The sequence below is a fragment of the Neopsephotus bourkii genome, unplaced genomic scaffold (genome assembly GCF_033783945.1).
Source record: "Neopsephotus bourkii isolate Nb327-2 ecotype Australia unplaced genomic scaffold, CSIRO-AGI_Nbou_v1 NB_1181, whole genome shotgun sequence".
Lineage (NCBI taxonomy): Eukaryota > Metazoa > Chordata > Aves > Psittaciformes > Psittacidae > Neopsephotus > Neopsephotus bourkii.
This window is the reverse complement of record NW_026901666.1, coordinates 1,049,640-1,068,271: the sequence shown is the minus strand read 5'-3', so window position 1 is coordinate 1,068,271 and position 18,632 is coordinate 1,049,640. Positions and strand designations below refer to the sequence as shown.

The 18,632-nt window shown below is 42.3% G+C and overlaps 1 long non-coding RNA gene across 1 annotated transcript in view; it reads left to right on the top strand.

Annotated features, from left to right (window-relative positions):
• LOC133217893 (uncharacterized) overlaps window positions 1-18,143 on the top strand; it is a 165,128-nt gene extending 146,985 nt beyond the window's left edge. The window contains exon 3 of the long non-coding RNA XR_009726998.1: window positions 18,035-18,143. This is a non-coding gene — a long non-coding RNA (uncharacterized LOC133217893). The remainder of the gene's footprint in view (window positions 1-18,034) is intronic.
• Window positions 18,144-18,632: the final 489 nt, after the last annotated feature.

Sequence of the window (18,632 nt, the reverse complement as noted above, 5' to 3'; positions counted from 1 at the left end):
GATCTCGAAGCTGGGAATTGGTGACAAAAAAAAAAAAAAAAAGACAACAAAAATGGAGGAAAAGGACAATTAAAAGCAAGGGATTTCCTCCTGAACCTGTTGTCCCCACGCAGAACCGCTTTGCTGTCCTGCAGGGGGCTCATGAGGAAACGCAGTTGAGCCAGAAACAGCCTGCTGATCTCTACTGGTGATGCCAGGAAAAAGTGGCGGGTCGTAGTGGTAGGGGATTCTACTTTGAAAGGGACAGAAGCACTCGTCTGTCGGCCTGACCCGGTTTCAAGAGAGGTGTGTTGCCTACCAGGGGCACGGATCAGGGATGGTGCAGAGAGGCTGCCTGCTCTGGTAAGCCCCACGGACTATTACCCACTTCTGGTGATACATGTGGGTGCTAGGGATATAGATAGTAGTAGCCTGGGGAACATAAGGAAGGACTGCAGAGCCCTGGGAGAGGTGGTTAAGGGCTCTGGAGCTCAGGTTGTCTTCTCATCTATTCTCCAGGATACAGGGGAGGAATTAAAAAAAACTAGGAGGATTGGCCAGGTTAATAAATGGTTAAAAGGGTGGCGTCACAGTCAGGGGTTTGAGTGTCTTGAACATGGGACCCAAGTTTGTAGGCCAGGTCTAGGGGGGGCTGGTGGAGCTGATAAAAGCAGTTTTGGCAGGAGGCTTGCCAGACTGGTCAAGGAGGCTTTAAACTAGATGTGTTGCGGGAGATGGGCATCATTCCATCCCAACACACCCAGTCAGTTGCCAGCACCTGTAATAAATTCTGGGAGCAATGTAGAGATATTCTGGCTGCTCCAGCCAATGAGCCAGCTTCATTTGGAGCTCGGCTCAGATGCCTCTATACAAATGCCTGTAGCATGGGTAACAAACAAGAGGAATTAGAGATGTGTGCTCATCTACGGGGGTATGACATTACAGGCATCACAGAAACATGGTGGGATGGCTCCTATGACTGGAATGTTGGAATAGAAGGTTACAGGCTCTTTAGAAAAGACAGGCCTGGCAGGCGTGGATGGGGAGTTGCCCTTTATGTTAGGGATAGGCTGGAGAGTATGGAACTCTGTCTGGGGACAGGTGAGCAGTCAACAGAGAGTTTGTGGGTCAGGGTTAAAGGGAAAACAGCGATGGCAGACATTACTGTGGGGATCTGTTACAGACCGCCTGACTAAGGAGAACCTGTGGATGAAGTACTCTATAGACAGATACGAAAAGCCTCATGCTCACAGGCCCTCGTTCTCATGGGTGACTTCAACCACCCAGACATCTGTTCTAACGATGGTATGGCCCGGCAAAAGCAATCCAGGAGGTTCCTTGATTGTGTGGAAGACAACTTCCTTCTGCAAGTAATAGAGGAAGCGACAAGGAGAGGTGCCATGCTTGACCTTGTGCTCACCAACAGGAAAGGGCTCGTTGGAAATGTGGCACTCCAGGGCAGCCTTGGATGCAGCGACCATGAGATGGTTGAATTTGAGATCCTTAGGACAGTGAGAAGAGCATGCAGCAAGCTCACTGCCCTAGACTTCAAGAGAGCAGACTTTGGCCTCTTCAAGAACCTGCTTAGTAAGGTTCCATGGGATATAGCCCTAGAGGGCAGGGGGGCTCAAGACTCTTGGTTGGTCTTCAAGGATCACCTGCTACAAGCTCAGGAGTGTTGCATCCCAACTAGAAGGAAGTGCAGCAGGAGGGCAGGAGACCTCCTTGGATGCATAAGGAGCTCCTGAGGAAAATTCAAATGAAAAAAGAGTCTTACAGAAAGTGGAAGCAAGCACAGGCGGCCTGGGAGGTTGTCCGGGAAACTAGGGACCAGGTTAGGAAAGCCAAGGCCCAGTTAGAATTAAACTTGGCTAGGGATATTAAGGATAACAGGAAGGGATTCTACAGGTACATAGCAAATAAAAAAACAGATTAGGGAGAACGTAGGCCCCCTCAGGAAGCTCTCGGGTGAACTAGCTACACAGGATTTGGAGAAGGCTGAGGTTCTGAATGACTTCTTTGCCTCGGTCTTCTCTGGCAAAGGCTCTGACTGCACCACCCAAGTCTTGGAATGCAGACGCAGGGACTGTGAGAATGAAGACCTTGGGACCACTGTAGGAGAGGAATTAGTTCGAGACCATCTTAAAAATATGAACGTGCACAAGTCCATGGGACCTGATGAAATCCATCCGCGGGTCCTGAAGGAGCTGGCAAATGAAGTTGCTAAGCCGCTGTCCATCATATTTGAAAAATCATGGCAGTCAGGTGAAGTTCCCAACGACTGGAAAAAGGGAAATATAACCCCCATTTTCAAGAAGGGGAAAATGGATGACCCAGGTAATTACAGACCAGTCAGTCTTACCTCTGTGCCTGGCAAAATCTTCGAGCAGATTCTCCTTAAAGGCATGCTAAGGCACATGAAAATCAACAAGGTGCTTGGTGACAGCCAGCATGGCTTCACTAAGGGCAAATCCTGCCTGATCAATTTGGTGGCCTTCTATGATGGGGCTACAGAACTGATGGACAGCGGTAAAGCAGTTGATGTCATCTACCTGGACTTGTGTAAAGCGTTCGACACTGTCCCACACGACATTCTTGTCTCTTAATTGGAGAGACATCGATTTGATGAATGGACCACTCGGTGGATAAAGAACTGGCTGGATGGCCGCACCCAAAGAATTGTGGTCAATGGCTCAATGTCCGGCTGGAGACCAGTTACGAGTGGTTTCCCTCAGGGATCAGTGTTGGGACCGGTCTTGTTCAACATCTTCATCGCTGACACGGACAGTGGGATGGAGTGAGCCCTCAGCAAGTTTGCCAATGACACCAAGCTGTGTGGTTCGGTTGATACAGTGGAGGGAAGGAATGCCATCCAGAGGGACCTTGACACGCCTCTGAGGTGGGCTGATGCCAACCTCATGAAGTTTAACCATGCCAAGTGCAAGGTCCTACACCTGGGTTGAAGCAATCCCATGCACAGCTACAGGCTGGGCAGAGAAGAGATTCAGAGCAGCCCTGCGGAGAAGGACTTGGGGGTGCTGGTCGATGAGAAAATGAACATGAGCCGGCTTCAGTGTGCGCTTGCAGCCCAGAAAGCCAACTGTATCCTGGGCTGCATCAAAAGGAGTGTGACCAGCAGGTCGAAGGAGGTGATCCTGCCCCTTTACTCTGCTCTCGTGAGACCTCACCTGGAGTATTGTGTGCAGTCCTGGTGTCCTCAGCATCAAAAGGACATGGATCTGTTGGAACACGTCCAGAGGAGGGCCACGAGAATGATCAGGGGACTGGAGCACCTCCCATAAGAAGATCGGCTGAGAAAGTTGGGGCTGTTCAGCCTGGAGAAGAGAAGGCTGCGTGGAGACCTCATAGCAGCCTTCCAGTATCTGAAGGGGGCCTATAGGGATGCTGGGGATGGACTCTTCATTAGGGACTGTAATGACAGGACAAGGGGTAATGGGTTAAAACTTAAACAGGGGAAGTTTAGATTGGATATACGGAGGAAAGTCTTTCCTGTTAGGGTGGTGAGGCACAGGAATAGGTTGCCCAAGGAGGTTGTGAATGCTCCATCCCTGCAGTGTTCAAGGCCAGGTTGGATGAGGCCTTGGGTAATATGGTTTAGAGTGAGGTGTCCCTGGCCATGGCAGGGGGGTTGGAGCTTGATGATCTTGAGGTCCTTTCCAACCCTAACTATTCTATGATTCTATGACGGCAATGAAGGAGGCTAATTTAGTTTAAATCCCCCTCCTTGAAAGGGGAGTGGGAGGAAGGTGTCAAGTACTATCTCATGAAGAGCAGTAAGGAGCAACCTGGTGCAGTTCTACTTCAAAAGTTTGAAGCACAACATTGATGCATAGCTGAATTCAGAAAACTGCAGCCTGGGACAGTTGTACTCTGTGCAGGTCTTTACAAAAGTGGCTTTGAAAATCAGACTTCCAATTCCAGTTCAGATATAGACAATTTAAGGTTAAAATTAGTAGTAATAGAAAGCTTCCATCTTACCCTCAGAATACTTCTCTTTTTATTTCCCATCAAGTTCTAGAATGTAACACTTTCAAGGGTAAATCATGAAGTATGCTAAGTGTGAAGGTTTTGATTATTTACAAGTTATCCTAAACTAGTACTCGGTACTTTACAGAACAGTGACAGCACTCAAATGTGTAGTTATTGTATGATCAAGTCTAAGTGATAGCAATAGCTGGTCATATTTAATGTCGAGTCAGACTGTCAGTTATGGCTGTGGAGTTTTTCTGACTGCAGATGGTAGCATATGATCCAAAATACCAATAGGCTTCTATAGTTAAATTTAACTTATAGAAGTACAGGTAACTGCTAATATCCATGGACTGCTTTTTGACAGCTGAAGTTGAAAAATCTGCCATTGTTATAACCTAAGTCTATAAATCCATCATTTTATAAATATCCTATTGTACGCTTAAAATACATAGGCCACATATAAACAGGTTTTCTATTTTAAAAGGTAGCAATTTAGTGCCGCTTTTCTCATTTTAGAAAATCGCTAGACATGATTGTGACTGATAGACTTGTCTCAGTTGCACATGTCTCTCACGGAGCATAAAGGCTGATATGCAACTTCCAATTCAGGAAAAAAAACAACCAACCAAAAAGCCACATGCTTAAAGAAATTCAGCTTATTTACTGTCTTACTGTGAAGTCCAGAGTGACAGAGCTAGAGGGTACTACCTTTCATTCATAACACTCTAGCATCACAGCTGTAGCTTTACAAGACATCAGAGCTTATTTAAACATCTTTCTCATGGGCAAATTGTGCCAAAGCCAGAACTAGAATATCTCCTACCTCGGTCCATGGGCAGACTAGTCAGCCCCAGAAGCAACTCCCTCATGCACAGCTTTGACCTCAAAAACCAAGCCAGTACTACTCTTCTTCCCTTTCAACATTATTAAATTCATACTGAGTTAAGAGAAAATGCAGCTCTGCACTGTGACATCACATGAAATTACAAAGACTACCTCTGAGCTGAAAAAAATGGGAAGCCATTAATTTAGTTTCAATCTGAGGTCATTGATAATTACCTCTGTTTAAGTATTTGTATAGTGTACCGAAAATAGACAAAGTTCATCCTAAACTGCTAGCACATTCTTCCATTAATCTCCAGCTTAGCCCCTTAAAGGAGGAAGTAGCAACTTTGTAATGATAAGGCTAGTGGCAGCAGCTAGAGCGCTTGAAGGTCTGTTCTTGTAAAGAAAATTTTTCAATTAGTTAAAGAAGCCAGGAGCATCAGCTTTCAAAAAAAGAGCTTCCTTATGAATCTTTGATCTCTCTCACTGTACCATGTTCCTCATGAAAGACAGTCGTAGTGGCACTGTTTAAATAACATCTACAAAACAGTTCAATTTGCAAATCAGTAGGATTACAGTTTCCTTTATAATCTTTATTTAAATGAAGTATCGTGAATGAGCTGTTACATTAAGGGCTTGTCTATGAGAGTTGTGTCCAACTAAAAGTGGCCAATACTTGAGAATAACAGGGGAAAAAAACATGATTCATGCAAAGTAAAAGCAGAAAAAAAGACCAATTTTAAATGCCCAATCTCAGGTTTGGTCCTAGAGTCTCAAAATCAGAGACTTATTCAGGTAGGCTACTACCTGTAATTCATGCTTTATTTTGGAGCATTGCTATTTATTAAACTTGAATAAAAATTAGCAGTTTCTGAGCACTCCAGAAGCTGGGCATGGCCATTATCCCTGCTGTACTGGAGAAGACGCGTGTGCTACCTGACAGCGCAGATACAAAGCTAGCCCTTGTTACCTGTATGTGGTATTACAGATCTCCAGCCGGTGCTATCCACCATCCAAATAGAGAGCTGACAAAATAAACCAGGGAATTGTGAAAAAATGTGTCTTCGAGAGCCCAGAGGCAATGATGGGGTACAACAAAGGAATGTGTGTTTTGGGTCCTGAGCTGAGGGCAGAAGAAGCAAGTCCCAAAAAGGCAGATGTGAGACAGAAGGAAAAGAAGACCCTTGAACTTGAGTCTCCTCTTTGACTGGAATATGCTTCCTATTGCCCTAAACCCCGTTACAAGAGATGTCCCCAAAACCCTGATGATTCTTCACCGGGACCTAAAGGCTTGTAAGAAGTGCTGTGGTGTTGTATTTTAGGACATTTGGTCAAACCCCGTTCCCTGCCTGTAGCCTCCAGCTTTTAAAAACCCAGATAACTATGGATCCACCCTCTCTTCAGCTGCAATGGGAGCATATTCAACTGATCACAGATTTGAAAGTTGTTACTGCTACCGCAAAGTGTGATGGCAGAGGTTATGTTCCAAAAGTGTAAATGTCACTGAATTACATAATCATCAGTTTAGGTTGAGATATATATAATTAATATCATGTAATATAATACAATATATGTAATAAATATCATATAGAATCATAGAATCATAGAATAGACGTGATCCGTGCCCCTGGTAGGCAACACACCTCCCCTGAGACCAGCTCAGGACGACAGATGAGTGCTTCTGTCCCTTTCAAAGTAGAATCCCCTACTACTACGACCCGCCACTTTTTTCCTGGCATCACCAGTAGAGATCTTCTTTACTAGTGCATCAACAGGCTGTTTCTGGTGCAAGTGCGTTTTCTTATGGGCCCCCTGCAGGACAGCAAAGCGGTTCTGCCTGGGGACAACAGGTTCAGGAGGAAGTCCCTTGCTTTTAATTGTCCTTTTCCTCCTTTTTTTTTTTTTTTTTTTTTGTCACCAATTCCCAGCTTCGAGAGCTAAAAACCTCCTTCTTTCCTTCATGAGCTAGAGGGGAAGCTTGAAGCCCCTGCACATTTTGGGCCTGGAGCAAGCATTCCTGCTTCCTCTCAGCTACCCTGACATCTTGTAGCCTATTAATAGCATCCCGCAGCTCAGTCACCTGCTGCAGGAGAGCCTCCACCAGGGAGCACCCAGTGCAGCCCTGCCCATTGCGTACCTTTCCCTCATCAGACCAGTGCAGGCACTCTCTACAGCCCGGAGTCTGCACAGCAGCCTCCCCTCTCATCGGCTCTGTCTGAGTGCCTATGGTGGCCACTGCTGGGGCAGCCAGAGCGGAGGTCCCAGGCGGGACCCTGGTCATACGGCGAGTGCTCACGATCCCGCTTGCCTGCCCGCGCAAACTGCCATGCAAACTGCCGCTCAAACTGCTTTGACCGGATCTGTTTGCTAAACTGCCTCGACCCGCTCTGTTTGCCGCGCTCCCTGGGGCAGGTTTTTAACCAATCAGGGCTAGCACCGTTCCTCCTGGCTCCGCCCCCGGTGAGTCAGATGCTCGCGTCAGCTGAGCTGCCGGCTCCTGGGAAGGTCCTGTCGAGGCCTTGAGGCTCCCTCGGTGGCTCTTGTCGCTCTGAGTTGAGGCTCCTGGATGCTGCTGTCCCCCCACTCCAGTGTTCAAGGTGTCCTCTCTCAAGCTACTCACCTCAGCAATTCATCATGTGAATGGTCTTTGAATTCCAGGCAAGAGCAAGCTCTGTCATCAGAAAAGTTCTAACTGCTCCTGCCAGTGGGGAGACAGGTGCAAGGAAAAGCACTTTTATCCCTCCACGGTTTACTTAATTGCACCAGAGGACTTGATTAAGAAAGTACAGTGTTTACTTGAATTTGTGTGTTGTACAGTGGAAGCTTAAGCAGTTTTCTCTCTAGTGGCACTCTTTTTTTCCCTGGAAACAGAAATGTAACATTAATAACTGTGTTAAACAGAAGACTTGTGAGTGGGCCTTTCTGGCAAGAAAGACTCGCATAGATTACATTACATTGTGTGCCAGTGAGGAAGGTATATGTAGAAATAAGTTTATATTCCATGAGTGAGGCTTTTATCTATTTATATCACTTCCTACATAAAGCTACCCGGGCCAAACTCGGGTACTGCAGAGACAGTCTTGAGAACTTCACTATGCACACAGAGAGGCAGAGCCACCAGGAAGGGCAGAACATCTTTTACATTCAAGATGTCCTTATTCTAGTGTAGTTACAAAGTAACTCAGGAGCATGATGTAGTAAATGAAAACAGACGTCTGAGTCAGGCAGAGTAGCTGGGGTTCCCCCCCCCCCCCGTGCTGTGACTGTAATTTTCCAACCCAATTAAAGATTGGAAACTTAAGCAAGGAATCATAATTGCAGCAAAGGAGGAAAAACATAACAGGCAAGTTCCTGTCCTTCCTCTTTGGGGAGTGCAGGGATGTGCGGATGATAGAGCTGGACCTACTTCTGCAGCACCAACTGTCATGGGGACCAAACCCCTGGGGCTCAGCCTGACTGACCCAGCCCAGCAATTCCTCTGAGCTGTTTAACCTCTTGGTGCCCAAAGCTGCAAGAGGGGACGAAAGTGGGACTTAATTCATTCTGCTCAGGAAGTGCTTTAAGATGCTTGTTAGAAAGGTGTGATCACACACACAGACAGCAGAGGCCTGGGCTGAGCAGGTGTGTTTCCCCATTTGCCAGCATAGCAGTCTGTATAGCAATGAATCCAAAAGCACCTTGTTCCTGGGTTTATTAACTGAGTAATTAACAATATTCCACTTACTTTTAATCCGTTGTTCCTCCCAGGTTTGTTTCCCTCTACCTAGTTTTATGTGCCGTGCATGGTACTGGTAAGATTGCCACATTAAACAAGTAGAAATAATAATGCAGCTGGAAATCCATTGATGACCTGAGATATCAAGGAATTTCCTTCCTGACCCTTGTGATTATTGTTCACCAGTTCCTACCCAAGGGCCTTGGCTGTCTGGCAGTGCTGGTCCCTGAGAGTGCAGGCAGAGGTTGACCATTTCTTCTGCCTCCCTGCCACTATGGCATGGCTATTTCCTCTAGCAGCATACATAAGCCTGACTTTGCACTCAACCTTGTATTTCTTAACAAGGACAGGGAAGAAGTGTGAAGAGAGTCAGGTGCATTGGTCTGTGATGTTCCTTCCCAAAGACAATGCATTCGACAGTCAACTAAAACAAGTTTTTTTATGCCTAGTGCTAATTCATGTCCCTTCCTTCATCTCTAAGTGGTACCACTGTGCATGGGACTGCATAATCACAGCATTCCCTGTTAGTTACCTACGTGAGCCAGGACAGAAAACCTCCCCGAGATTCTTATTTGTTTCCTAAGTTTTTGCAGAAGAGGTTTGTTTTTCAGATAAATGGTTGCTATACAGCTCATTCTCACAAGTTATGACTCCTGACTTCCTAGTTGGCTGGAAGTGGGTGGAGGATACTAACTAAACTGATAATAAGATGCCAGTGGGTGGATGTGGAGGCAACATCTGTATGTCTGATCTCATGTGCTGATCTCGTGTACTGGCAGGGACATCCATGACACTTTATTATTCCAGAATTATCTCAAGGACATAAAATTCTGGCAGCTGGAACCTGGTCTAGAGAGTCTGTGTTGTAAAAGTGCTCTCTCCTGCTGCTATGCTGGGCTTTCTGGCATTAACAGAGCAGGAAAAAAAGCCCTTACTTTTTCTTCAGTTAACTTAGTATGCAGCATGTAATATATGTAATGCATGAGAAAGACTTAAATGTGCATGCATGCATACAATGTATATATAAATGCATATAAGTTCCGTATTTTACTGCAGCTGGATGACTGCAGACCATTACCTGAGAGAGACAAACAAGAGTTTCCCTTATGTGGATGAAATACTTATTACACCTGGAACAAAAGCACTGCCAAAGTGGAAAACACACTATTGGCTATACAAGTTAGATGGCCCTCATCCATGAATATGGTTCAGTTACTTTGCACTATTCCAACACCTGGAAAAGCAGCTTACTCTTCTTCCTTGAGCCTCCTCGTGCCTAAAGGAAAGAAAAAACCCTTCAAGTGCATGGGCAGTAAACATCATGTATTTCTGAAACAGAAATCTTAACAATAAGCTCCTTACATTTATGTAGAGTGCAGAGTGAAAATGCAATAGCTGTAATACGTTTATATTTTAGTAACGCTTCTTGTGCCACTTCACTCAGTCTTTATTTCAAAAATCACTGTGGTTGAAAGCTAGGAAACTGACTGTGCACACAAAAGTAACAGTACAGGGGTGTGTGTGTACAGGAATGGTAATAGCAAAGTTAACACAGGGATCTGAGGTACGGCTGATGGTATTTAAGATTTTAATTATCTGGACATAGCTGCAGTGATATTTTCCAGAAAAAAAAAACAAACAAAACCAAATCTGAGTACATAAAGGAATTAGTGAAATAGGGAGGACAATCTAAAACACCTTTTGCTTCTGATGTCCTTTAAAACCCTCACTGCCTTCAGCTCTTATCAGCTTTCCTAACCAGTCTTCTGCACTTTGTAATTTGGAAAACACTGTCACTGGAAGCATAGTGTTGCAGTTCATGCAAGCTGTTACGCTTTTTGTACAAGTAGAGGCTTTAACCAGGAATTTCCAGGTTTTGTGGGGTTTTTGTTTTTTGTTTTTTTTTTTTTTTTTGTTTTGTTTTTTTTTTTTTGTTTTTTTGTTTGTTTGTTTTTTGTTTTACTATTATTTTTCCATATTGTGAATGGTTCAGAAGAGACTGTCAGAAATGAAGCCTTCTCTTCACCCACTGCCACCCGGGAGATAACAAGTGATGGGCGTAAAGGAGCTGGAAAATGGGCCTCCAGGGGAAAAAGCTGGGAGCATTGCTACTTCTCACTGGGGAAAGCTGGAATTTTCCAGGCTGCCCAGAGGAGTGGTGACCATGCTCATGGCACAGCTAGCTGGGAGGGATGTTTCTGGCCTTTCGGTATGGGAATCAGAAAGCTGCCTTGTCCTGAACCACCCATATCTTCCAGTGTGAGAGGAAAGAAGTTATTAATAGAAAAATACTGAGCTTTCTGCAAATACTTTGCTCCTCTGAGGTGCCAGTGACAGATACTATGTGGGATTTTGTGCGTGAGATGGTAGTTCTGTGCTGGGAAAAAAAAAAAAAAAAAAAAAAGAGTTCTTTAAATATAGGTCACCCTGTGAAAAAACTTGAGAAGCCTGAGCTGAATCATTTTTCCAAGGCCTTGCTATCCCACTATTTTTTGTGATAAATGATCCCAGCTCAGGTTGGAAGGGGCACCTAAATGGGTGACTCTTTTGTAATTGTTGGTATCTTCCACCTTGCAGAAGGGACTCTTCTGCACTGCTTATCAGATGCTAGCAAGATGGGGTCTTCTGGTGCCGTGGGTTAAACTGGCAAAGAATCTGACCGCATCATTTCCAAGTAGTCAATTATGATTGCCCTTAATACTCCAAGTTCCCAAAAGGCTCTTTTTATCATTTGCTGTGAATTTAACTCAAATAAAGAGCTCAATACTATCACAGAGAGGCTGGAAGGGGAGGAAGGTGGGAGGGGCAAGTTATTTAAGCTTTTTAGCACTCTTTGGTGCTAACATTTCATTGGCTGAATCACAGATGCTTTTTCTGCAGCAACCTTGTTTACCTCTGTTCTCTATTCCTTCCTTATTTCTTTCAAATGTCAACAAAATTATAACCGTTATAATCATAATAAACTGTGATCCTATGCACCAAATCAAAGAATAAAGTCTGGCTCTGTACAGAAAGTAATGATCTAAGACCACATCATGCTTTAGTTGCACAATCTAGGTTCTCATAAAATGCTTTAATATCCTTTTTGTTTCCTCTCTTCTGGTGCTTGTTTCCATTTTTTTTTTTTTGTTTTCATATAATTAATGTGGAAGTGACTGTTTTGTTTGAATAGTATTTGGTTTTTAGAAGAAAAAAAAGAATACACTAGCCTGCTGTGACAGAAAAGAGTTGAATTGGTATTTAAAAGAGGACAATTTCTGCAGATCATTTTGACTATTAGATGAGATGCAGTTTAATTTTCATTGCTCTAAATTAGTCCTGTAGGAGGAGGTCGTCCTTTAACGGCAAGGCAAATAATGAAACTTGGGGACTGATTCTGGGCTGGTATTAACATACACTAGTTCTGTCACATAGAGCTACCTTGGCTGAGTGGCTGCACCCGTTTTCAAAGACTCTCATTTGGTTTTTCTAAGCTATAACAGAAAAAACAGAAAACCTAATAAGGCAGGAGTAAGTCCAAAGAAATTACATAAATCATTAAGAGTGGAATTAATTGTTTCCTGTGATTTGCAGACAGCCAAAAGGCTGTTCTTGCTGGCACAGCGCTGAGGCTCTGCCATCTTGGTGATGTCCCTGTGTTCTACAGGTACTTGCTTTCCACACAGGAGAAGCACAAGAGAGCTGAGGCAAAGCTGGGGAAAACCCAGAAAGGAGGAGAAACAGACATCTGTTATTTATCCTGCTTTGAAGCAAAATTAGCCTCCTTGATAAAATTGTGGTGAGCTTTTATTCTATCTGTTCTTGATGCAAGGTGGTCTGTGTGGCATGTAATGGCTGGTCTCTCCTGTTCAAGGCAGGGAGTGGGTATCCAAACCCATTTCACGGTGACATTTTATTTCCTGAAAGGCACTGGGATGGATTAGGATCTGGAAGTGGCCCACATTTGCAGCTGTACTATTGTGATGTGCATTTATAGGTTCCTGCAGCCTTATGAATTCATACATTTTATCACAGTGAACCAGCTTTTCCATTCCAGGTAGTAGATAATAAATAACTCCTACATCAAATGGTACGGGGAAAAATTGAGTAGAAACAGCAAAAGACTATCAGTTAAATCACAGAATCAAAGTTTTTAGATGTCAACAAACAACCAGAAAGTCTACATTATGTAGTGGTCAGAAAAAAAATTGCTGTAAGGAATGTATCAGTTCCTCTTGAGCTGTCCATCTACATCAGATCAATAGCCCTTCCAAGCATGGGACATTCAGGCTTTCAGCTTGAGAAATTGAAGTTCTCAAAATAAGTCAGGGTTGTAACACAAGTCCATCATTGTGTGTCACAGAAATGAAATGAGTTGTCTCCTGTTCGATTGATGACTGACATAAAGCTGGGAGGAAGAAAGGGGAAAATAAACGAGACATGGGTTTTTTTGAAAAGTTGTTACAAACACTTCTGTCAAAAAGTTTACACTAAGGGATCTACTTTCATTTTCATGTACATGCCTAGTTCCATTTACCGATAATAGGAGTTAGATGGTGAGGGGTGGGAGGAGTATTGTGCTGGCATTGCAGTACTGCTGCTATTCAGAGAGAGTACATGAAATAAGGAAAAAATGTAGATCAAGCATTTCTTATAAGAAAAAGGTGACCAGGGAATATATAATAGTAGCTTATGGTACTTTCAATTTAGCACTTGGTAATGACAAATAAGTAAATAGGCAGATATTTGGCCCATTGAAATACATAGACCTGAGTATATAGCTGAAAGAAGCCCACGTATGAATCCAGTTGCATATTTAAGCGATTAGTACAGGATCTAAGCTGGAAATCTGAGAAGTGAATGCACATTTAGAGTCCCAATAAGAACCAGGTATAAAATTTGGCTGGAGATCTAAGTTCAGGCTTCAATCTGTCTTAAAATGGGGAGGTTGCAGTTGACAGATCCAGGGCTGGTTCTACAGATGTTTCACTGACATTCAAAACAGCAATTCTGAAATTAATATAGCTCCTCTTGTCAGCTCTGCTCTGTGAAATAATGCACACGAATAATTATCTGCAAATTTTTTAGTTTTATCGGTTAAAAAGGCCCCTACAGTGCCTACAAACAGGCTAACAAAATCAATGCCTGATGCAGTTACTAGCTGAGCAGCTTGTTGATGTTAAAGGAAATAACTTTGTTATCCAAAGTACAAGTGCTCGTCTATTATCCAGGCTTTCAAAGTGATTGAGCCTGAAATGTATTCTACTAGTGTATATAGATACCCCTGCTACCTTGGAGACCAGGCAGTTTCAATGCATTAAATATAGAAACTACAGTTTCCATTGCCTCAAGTGATAAAAATGGAGACAGAAGCAATGGTTGTGCTTAGGTACATGCTGGGAAATACTGGAATTGTGTTTATAACCTTCTCAAAAAGTGATGATTCCTTGTTTTCACTGTTTTTCATGGAAACGTTGGGTTTAGGTTCTTGTAAGGTAGTAAGAGCAACCTGGTTGCTGGAGTAGGTTGCTGAAAGGGAAGGCTGTGTTGCTCAGGCTCTGTGTACTGGTGCCTTCAGGGATGTTGTCTAATGTCTTCGGGCCACACTACATTGGTCTGTTGGGTAGGCCTTAGCAATCACACCTCCTAAGGCAAGCCGTAGTAGGACCTGTCTCTGAAGGTTTCTAATGCATCTGAATCAAAGCAGTTAGGTCTTAACCAGACAGGTAAGTGTAGGCAATACCTGTCATCATGAGGGATGCAAAAAAAAAAAAAGGGTATAGGTATTTTTGCATAAAACAGGCATGTTGGCAAAACAAGAAGTGCACCTGGAAATTATAATGTTCAAAATAATAAAAAAATCAAGATAACATTAAAAATCTAAATTCAATAGAATCAGTTTATGAGAGATTTGATGGATCATATACACCAAAATATGAACACGTAGATGTGAAATAACATCTGTTTAAGAAGTATATTGTCTATTATACTGCTATCAGGGAGGATGAAGTAGACAGCTTACTAGATTCATTTAATTAAAGTTACTAAAAAGCACTGGATTTTTTCAGTCTGTTTTCTAAAAAAAAAAAAAATCAAGTTTCAACCAAGTAAATATGAATTTTTCTGAAAAGAGTTTTATTAAATATAACCCTGTTTCACGTGGGATAATCTGTTCACCACATACTTCAGTCATGAATATTTTTTTTCACATTATTTTTTACAAATGCATTTGAATGACATTTTATGTTTAAAATATTTCAAGTGAAGATATCAAAAGATTGATTATGGAAGTAGTCATACTTTATGATTTTATTTTTCGAATGTTGTTTCTCTTGCTACCTCTCCTTTTCCAGAATAATAACGATGAACCGTAGGTTGGTAAAGAGTTTTACTGATAATCAAATCTGTGGTTTTGCTGGTATCATTTGAATCAAAATTGCCTATAATGGGCTAGGCAAACTTCTCAGGAAGAGCAGGCTGTCTTGTGCTTGAGAAAAATGACCTTTTTAGGTCATTTCAATCCAATTTTGTCTATGATTCTACTTTAACTTTCAAAACATATTGCACATTCCAGTAGAATTTGTTTTGTCACATGCATGTATTTTTATAATATATTTAAAAAAAGTACTTTTTAACTGAGCAAAAATACATTGTAGATCTACTAGCAGCTGACATTGGAAAGACATTGTTAGTTTCCGTGGTTTTTTTCCCCATGTAAAGTCACACAAGAAATAATGCCTTCTGGGTCATTACATAGAAAAAGATAAACAATTGGAAAGGCCTTCGCTCTTGTCATTCGCTCGCATAACAGTGATAGCTGTCCAATGTCAGCAAAAGCTGAATGCTCCTGGGACAGTTAACTCCTTGTATGTAGGTCTAGCCTAAACTGTAACTTTGAGACCCTCACAGATTTGCATGTGGATGTAAGTAACAATAAAATAAAGTAAGTTTCTGTATTTGGAACCTTGCACCTTTTGCAGTCCTTATTACACTAGCTCTGAAGCGGGATACTCAAGGTCTTATTATCCCCCAGTTGGTACCTTGCAGAATTATTTCTGTCTGTAAAGTGTGGGTACAAACATTTTACACATTGTGCCCCCAGCATGCAACAGAGAATCAAACCATTATGTCTAAAGGGAAAGATGTATTCATGGTTTTCTCATGCTTGCCGTGATCGGCTTCTGATTTCTGAGCTGTTCAGCTACAGACTTTCTGCATTTGACTTCAGACACCGCAGAAGAAGAACAGCTGGGAAATCAGTGAAGCAGCAGAGCAGAGTGGTTACAATAGGAAAAAAAAAAAAACTTACTGAAAGAAAACTGTCCGAGGCAGCCCCATGGTGCCCTTTCACACTGAGACACTGTCCCAGGGAGCCCCCTGGGAAATTGCAAGACATATTTTTCCCTGATAACAATGTAAAAAAACACAAAAGTACACATGGTGTCTTGCTGTGGCACATTGCTTTAAGAAAGTGATATGGTGAGACTGTGCTTTGCCGTAGCTTTAATAACACTGTGTTCATTTCTGGATGTAGAAATATAAATAAAAGTAAGTTAAGAGCCTAGTACAAAAAATGGCTAGTGTCTGATAGACTTGTTTGTTAACAACTGATGAGATCCTGTGTACAATCGTGCTGCCCTGAGGAGTTTATAATACCAGAGCCCAAGCCTACAACATTTACTGCTGTGAATAGCCTTGTGGGACTACAGTAATTGAGGTAACTGTGTTACTTCTGAACTAGATCATGCAACTCTTACATCAGGCATTAAGCACTTACAGATACGAGAGTAGCCCCATTTACTTTGCTGATGGCTTTTAGGCTGGAAAAATAATCACAAAGTTAACTATCCTCAAAAACTCAGGATACTCATTTACTCAGGAGGTAAGCATAGATAGCAAACAACATGAACAAACAAGAAAAAAAATGAACTATATATAAAGCTAATCTCTTCTAGTAATATTGCTCCCAATTCCAGATAATCAAGCCCAGTTTTGCAAAAAGACTGCCAAAAGACATCAATACTGTGTGTGCAAGTAGGTTTAGCTCAAATAAAAATTATGGATTCCAGCTAAATCCACCCCCTGTAATGTTACACTCCATCATGGACATGCTTCCAAAACACCTCCTGCTTTGACAAAAAGGTTGCACTGATGCTTGGACCCCTGAGGTTGACCAGCACTACTCCATCTTGAGCAGGGGTCTATTTCCCATATTAAAAGTCAGCTTCTTGGCAGAGGAGTACTGAGCTTGGAAATCCATTAGACTTGCCTATGTGCTGATGAAATCCTGGTGCCATATAATATGCTATCTTGTACACTTTGATTTGAAAAACAAGTCACAGCAATGGTATCATCACTCCTGTAGCTTTGCACACTTGTAGTAAACAATCTGATTTTCTTAGTTTGTTGTTTTGGGGTTTTTTTAAAGCACTGGGAAGACATTCTGGGTACAGTTCACCTATAAATGTGGCTGTGTTTCCATTTAATCAAGCTCCATAATGCTGTTCCCTGTGCATATTTGGGTAGTCCCTCAAGAAAGGTGTGCCACTGAACAGAGAAAAGGGTGCTTTCCTCTGCAAGCACCTGTGTGCTTGCAGAGAGACCCAGCAGAAATGAATCATGATCTTCAGCTTTACGAAGAGCGTTGAATTCAAATCTTCTCAGTGCCTTCAGTGTTTGGTTGGTCTAGAATAAGCTTTGGAAAGAGAGGAGAAATATTTGCAAATAGTGTCAGGATATTTTTACGAATATATGCATCACATTCCTAAGTTGGAAATAATAATTTATATTTTTGAACTATATTTCTTCTCATTTGCCCTGCAAGGACTCACTGAGGTCACAATTCTGCACAGTTCTGTGTGTTTGGGTCCCTGTATCTCTGTAGTGTGATGCTGAAAAGACATATTTGGGTTTTTTTGGCGAGCCGTGTTTATTTATTCACATTGATCTCCTGATAACAGTCTGGTTTTAAATGATTAAACAGGTTTAAACAGTTGCAATTGTTAGACAATGGCATGTTTATTGGCAAATGCAATTGTGTGTTCCTCCCCAGGTATTTTACTGGTTAAAAATAATTACACACACAATAGTCACATTTTTTTCAGGAACCAAAAAATTATCATTTAGATCACTTGTAGGGTCAATGGACAGAGAGAAGAGCTTTCACAAAGTCATTTCATCTATCACCTTTTTCAAGAATTTAATAGTTTCCTTAGAAAACCTGAGAGCTGTTCTTGACAAACTGCTGTGGTTTCATATCCAAGGTTCTGGTTGTTGTTCCTTAAGTTACCTCTGTTGAGGACAGACTTGTTGATCAAGATATCCTTTCACCTTTGCAAAGTGTACTGACTTCACCCTTGCATGTTTGTGGGACCCAAGTGGTTCAAGCCCTGAGAACTGACTTTGCTGGGGTAGGAGGTCTGACCAGAGACCTCCTATGGTTCCTTCCCACCTGAATTACTCTGCCATTTTATGGTTTGTCTACTCGTCTGAGTGAGAATTATTGCTCAGTTGAGCAGCTAAATCTTAATGCTTTGCTTACAGGGCAGAATACTGGTCATCATCCACAGAAACGTGAAGACTTGTGGACCTTTAAATCTTGCAGTGCACTGCAAATTATTCATGTGAGGACCAAGTATGGACTATCCTGGTAATATGTCTCTGGCTGCTGTGTTTAAGGTTTCTTTGTATGTATGTCAGTGTAAAATACTTAATTCTTTTGTAGCAACTTTTTTTTTCTGGAAGACCTATTATCCTCCAGTGGATCAATTTGTCTAAAGGAATGTAATCTATATTTACTTTGCAGTAGGTACTGTCGCTCTCAACTCTGCTTTTAGCTGATTCAGCTCCTATTCAGCTTGCTTTGACCTCAGAAATATTCCCTGCTAACTGTCCTCCTGTTCACTCCAATTTGTACTGTCTAAATGCTTACTTCTGAGTGTCCCTCTGGCCATTTTGAAAGGTGTTTCATCACACTACAATAAACGTGAAATACTGATGCACTCAAAACAGCAAAAAAGGAGAAAATAAAAAAGCAGTTGTATATCGACATGGGACTGGACAGGGGCATTTATTACACTTTACTTTCATGCCATTGTCTACCTTTGGCAAAGGAAGACTCTAAAGGTCCCTGGTGGACCAA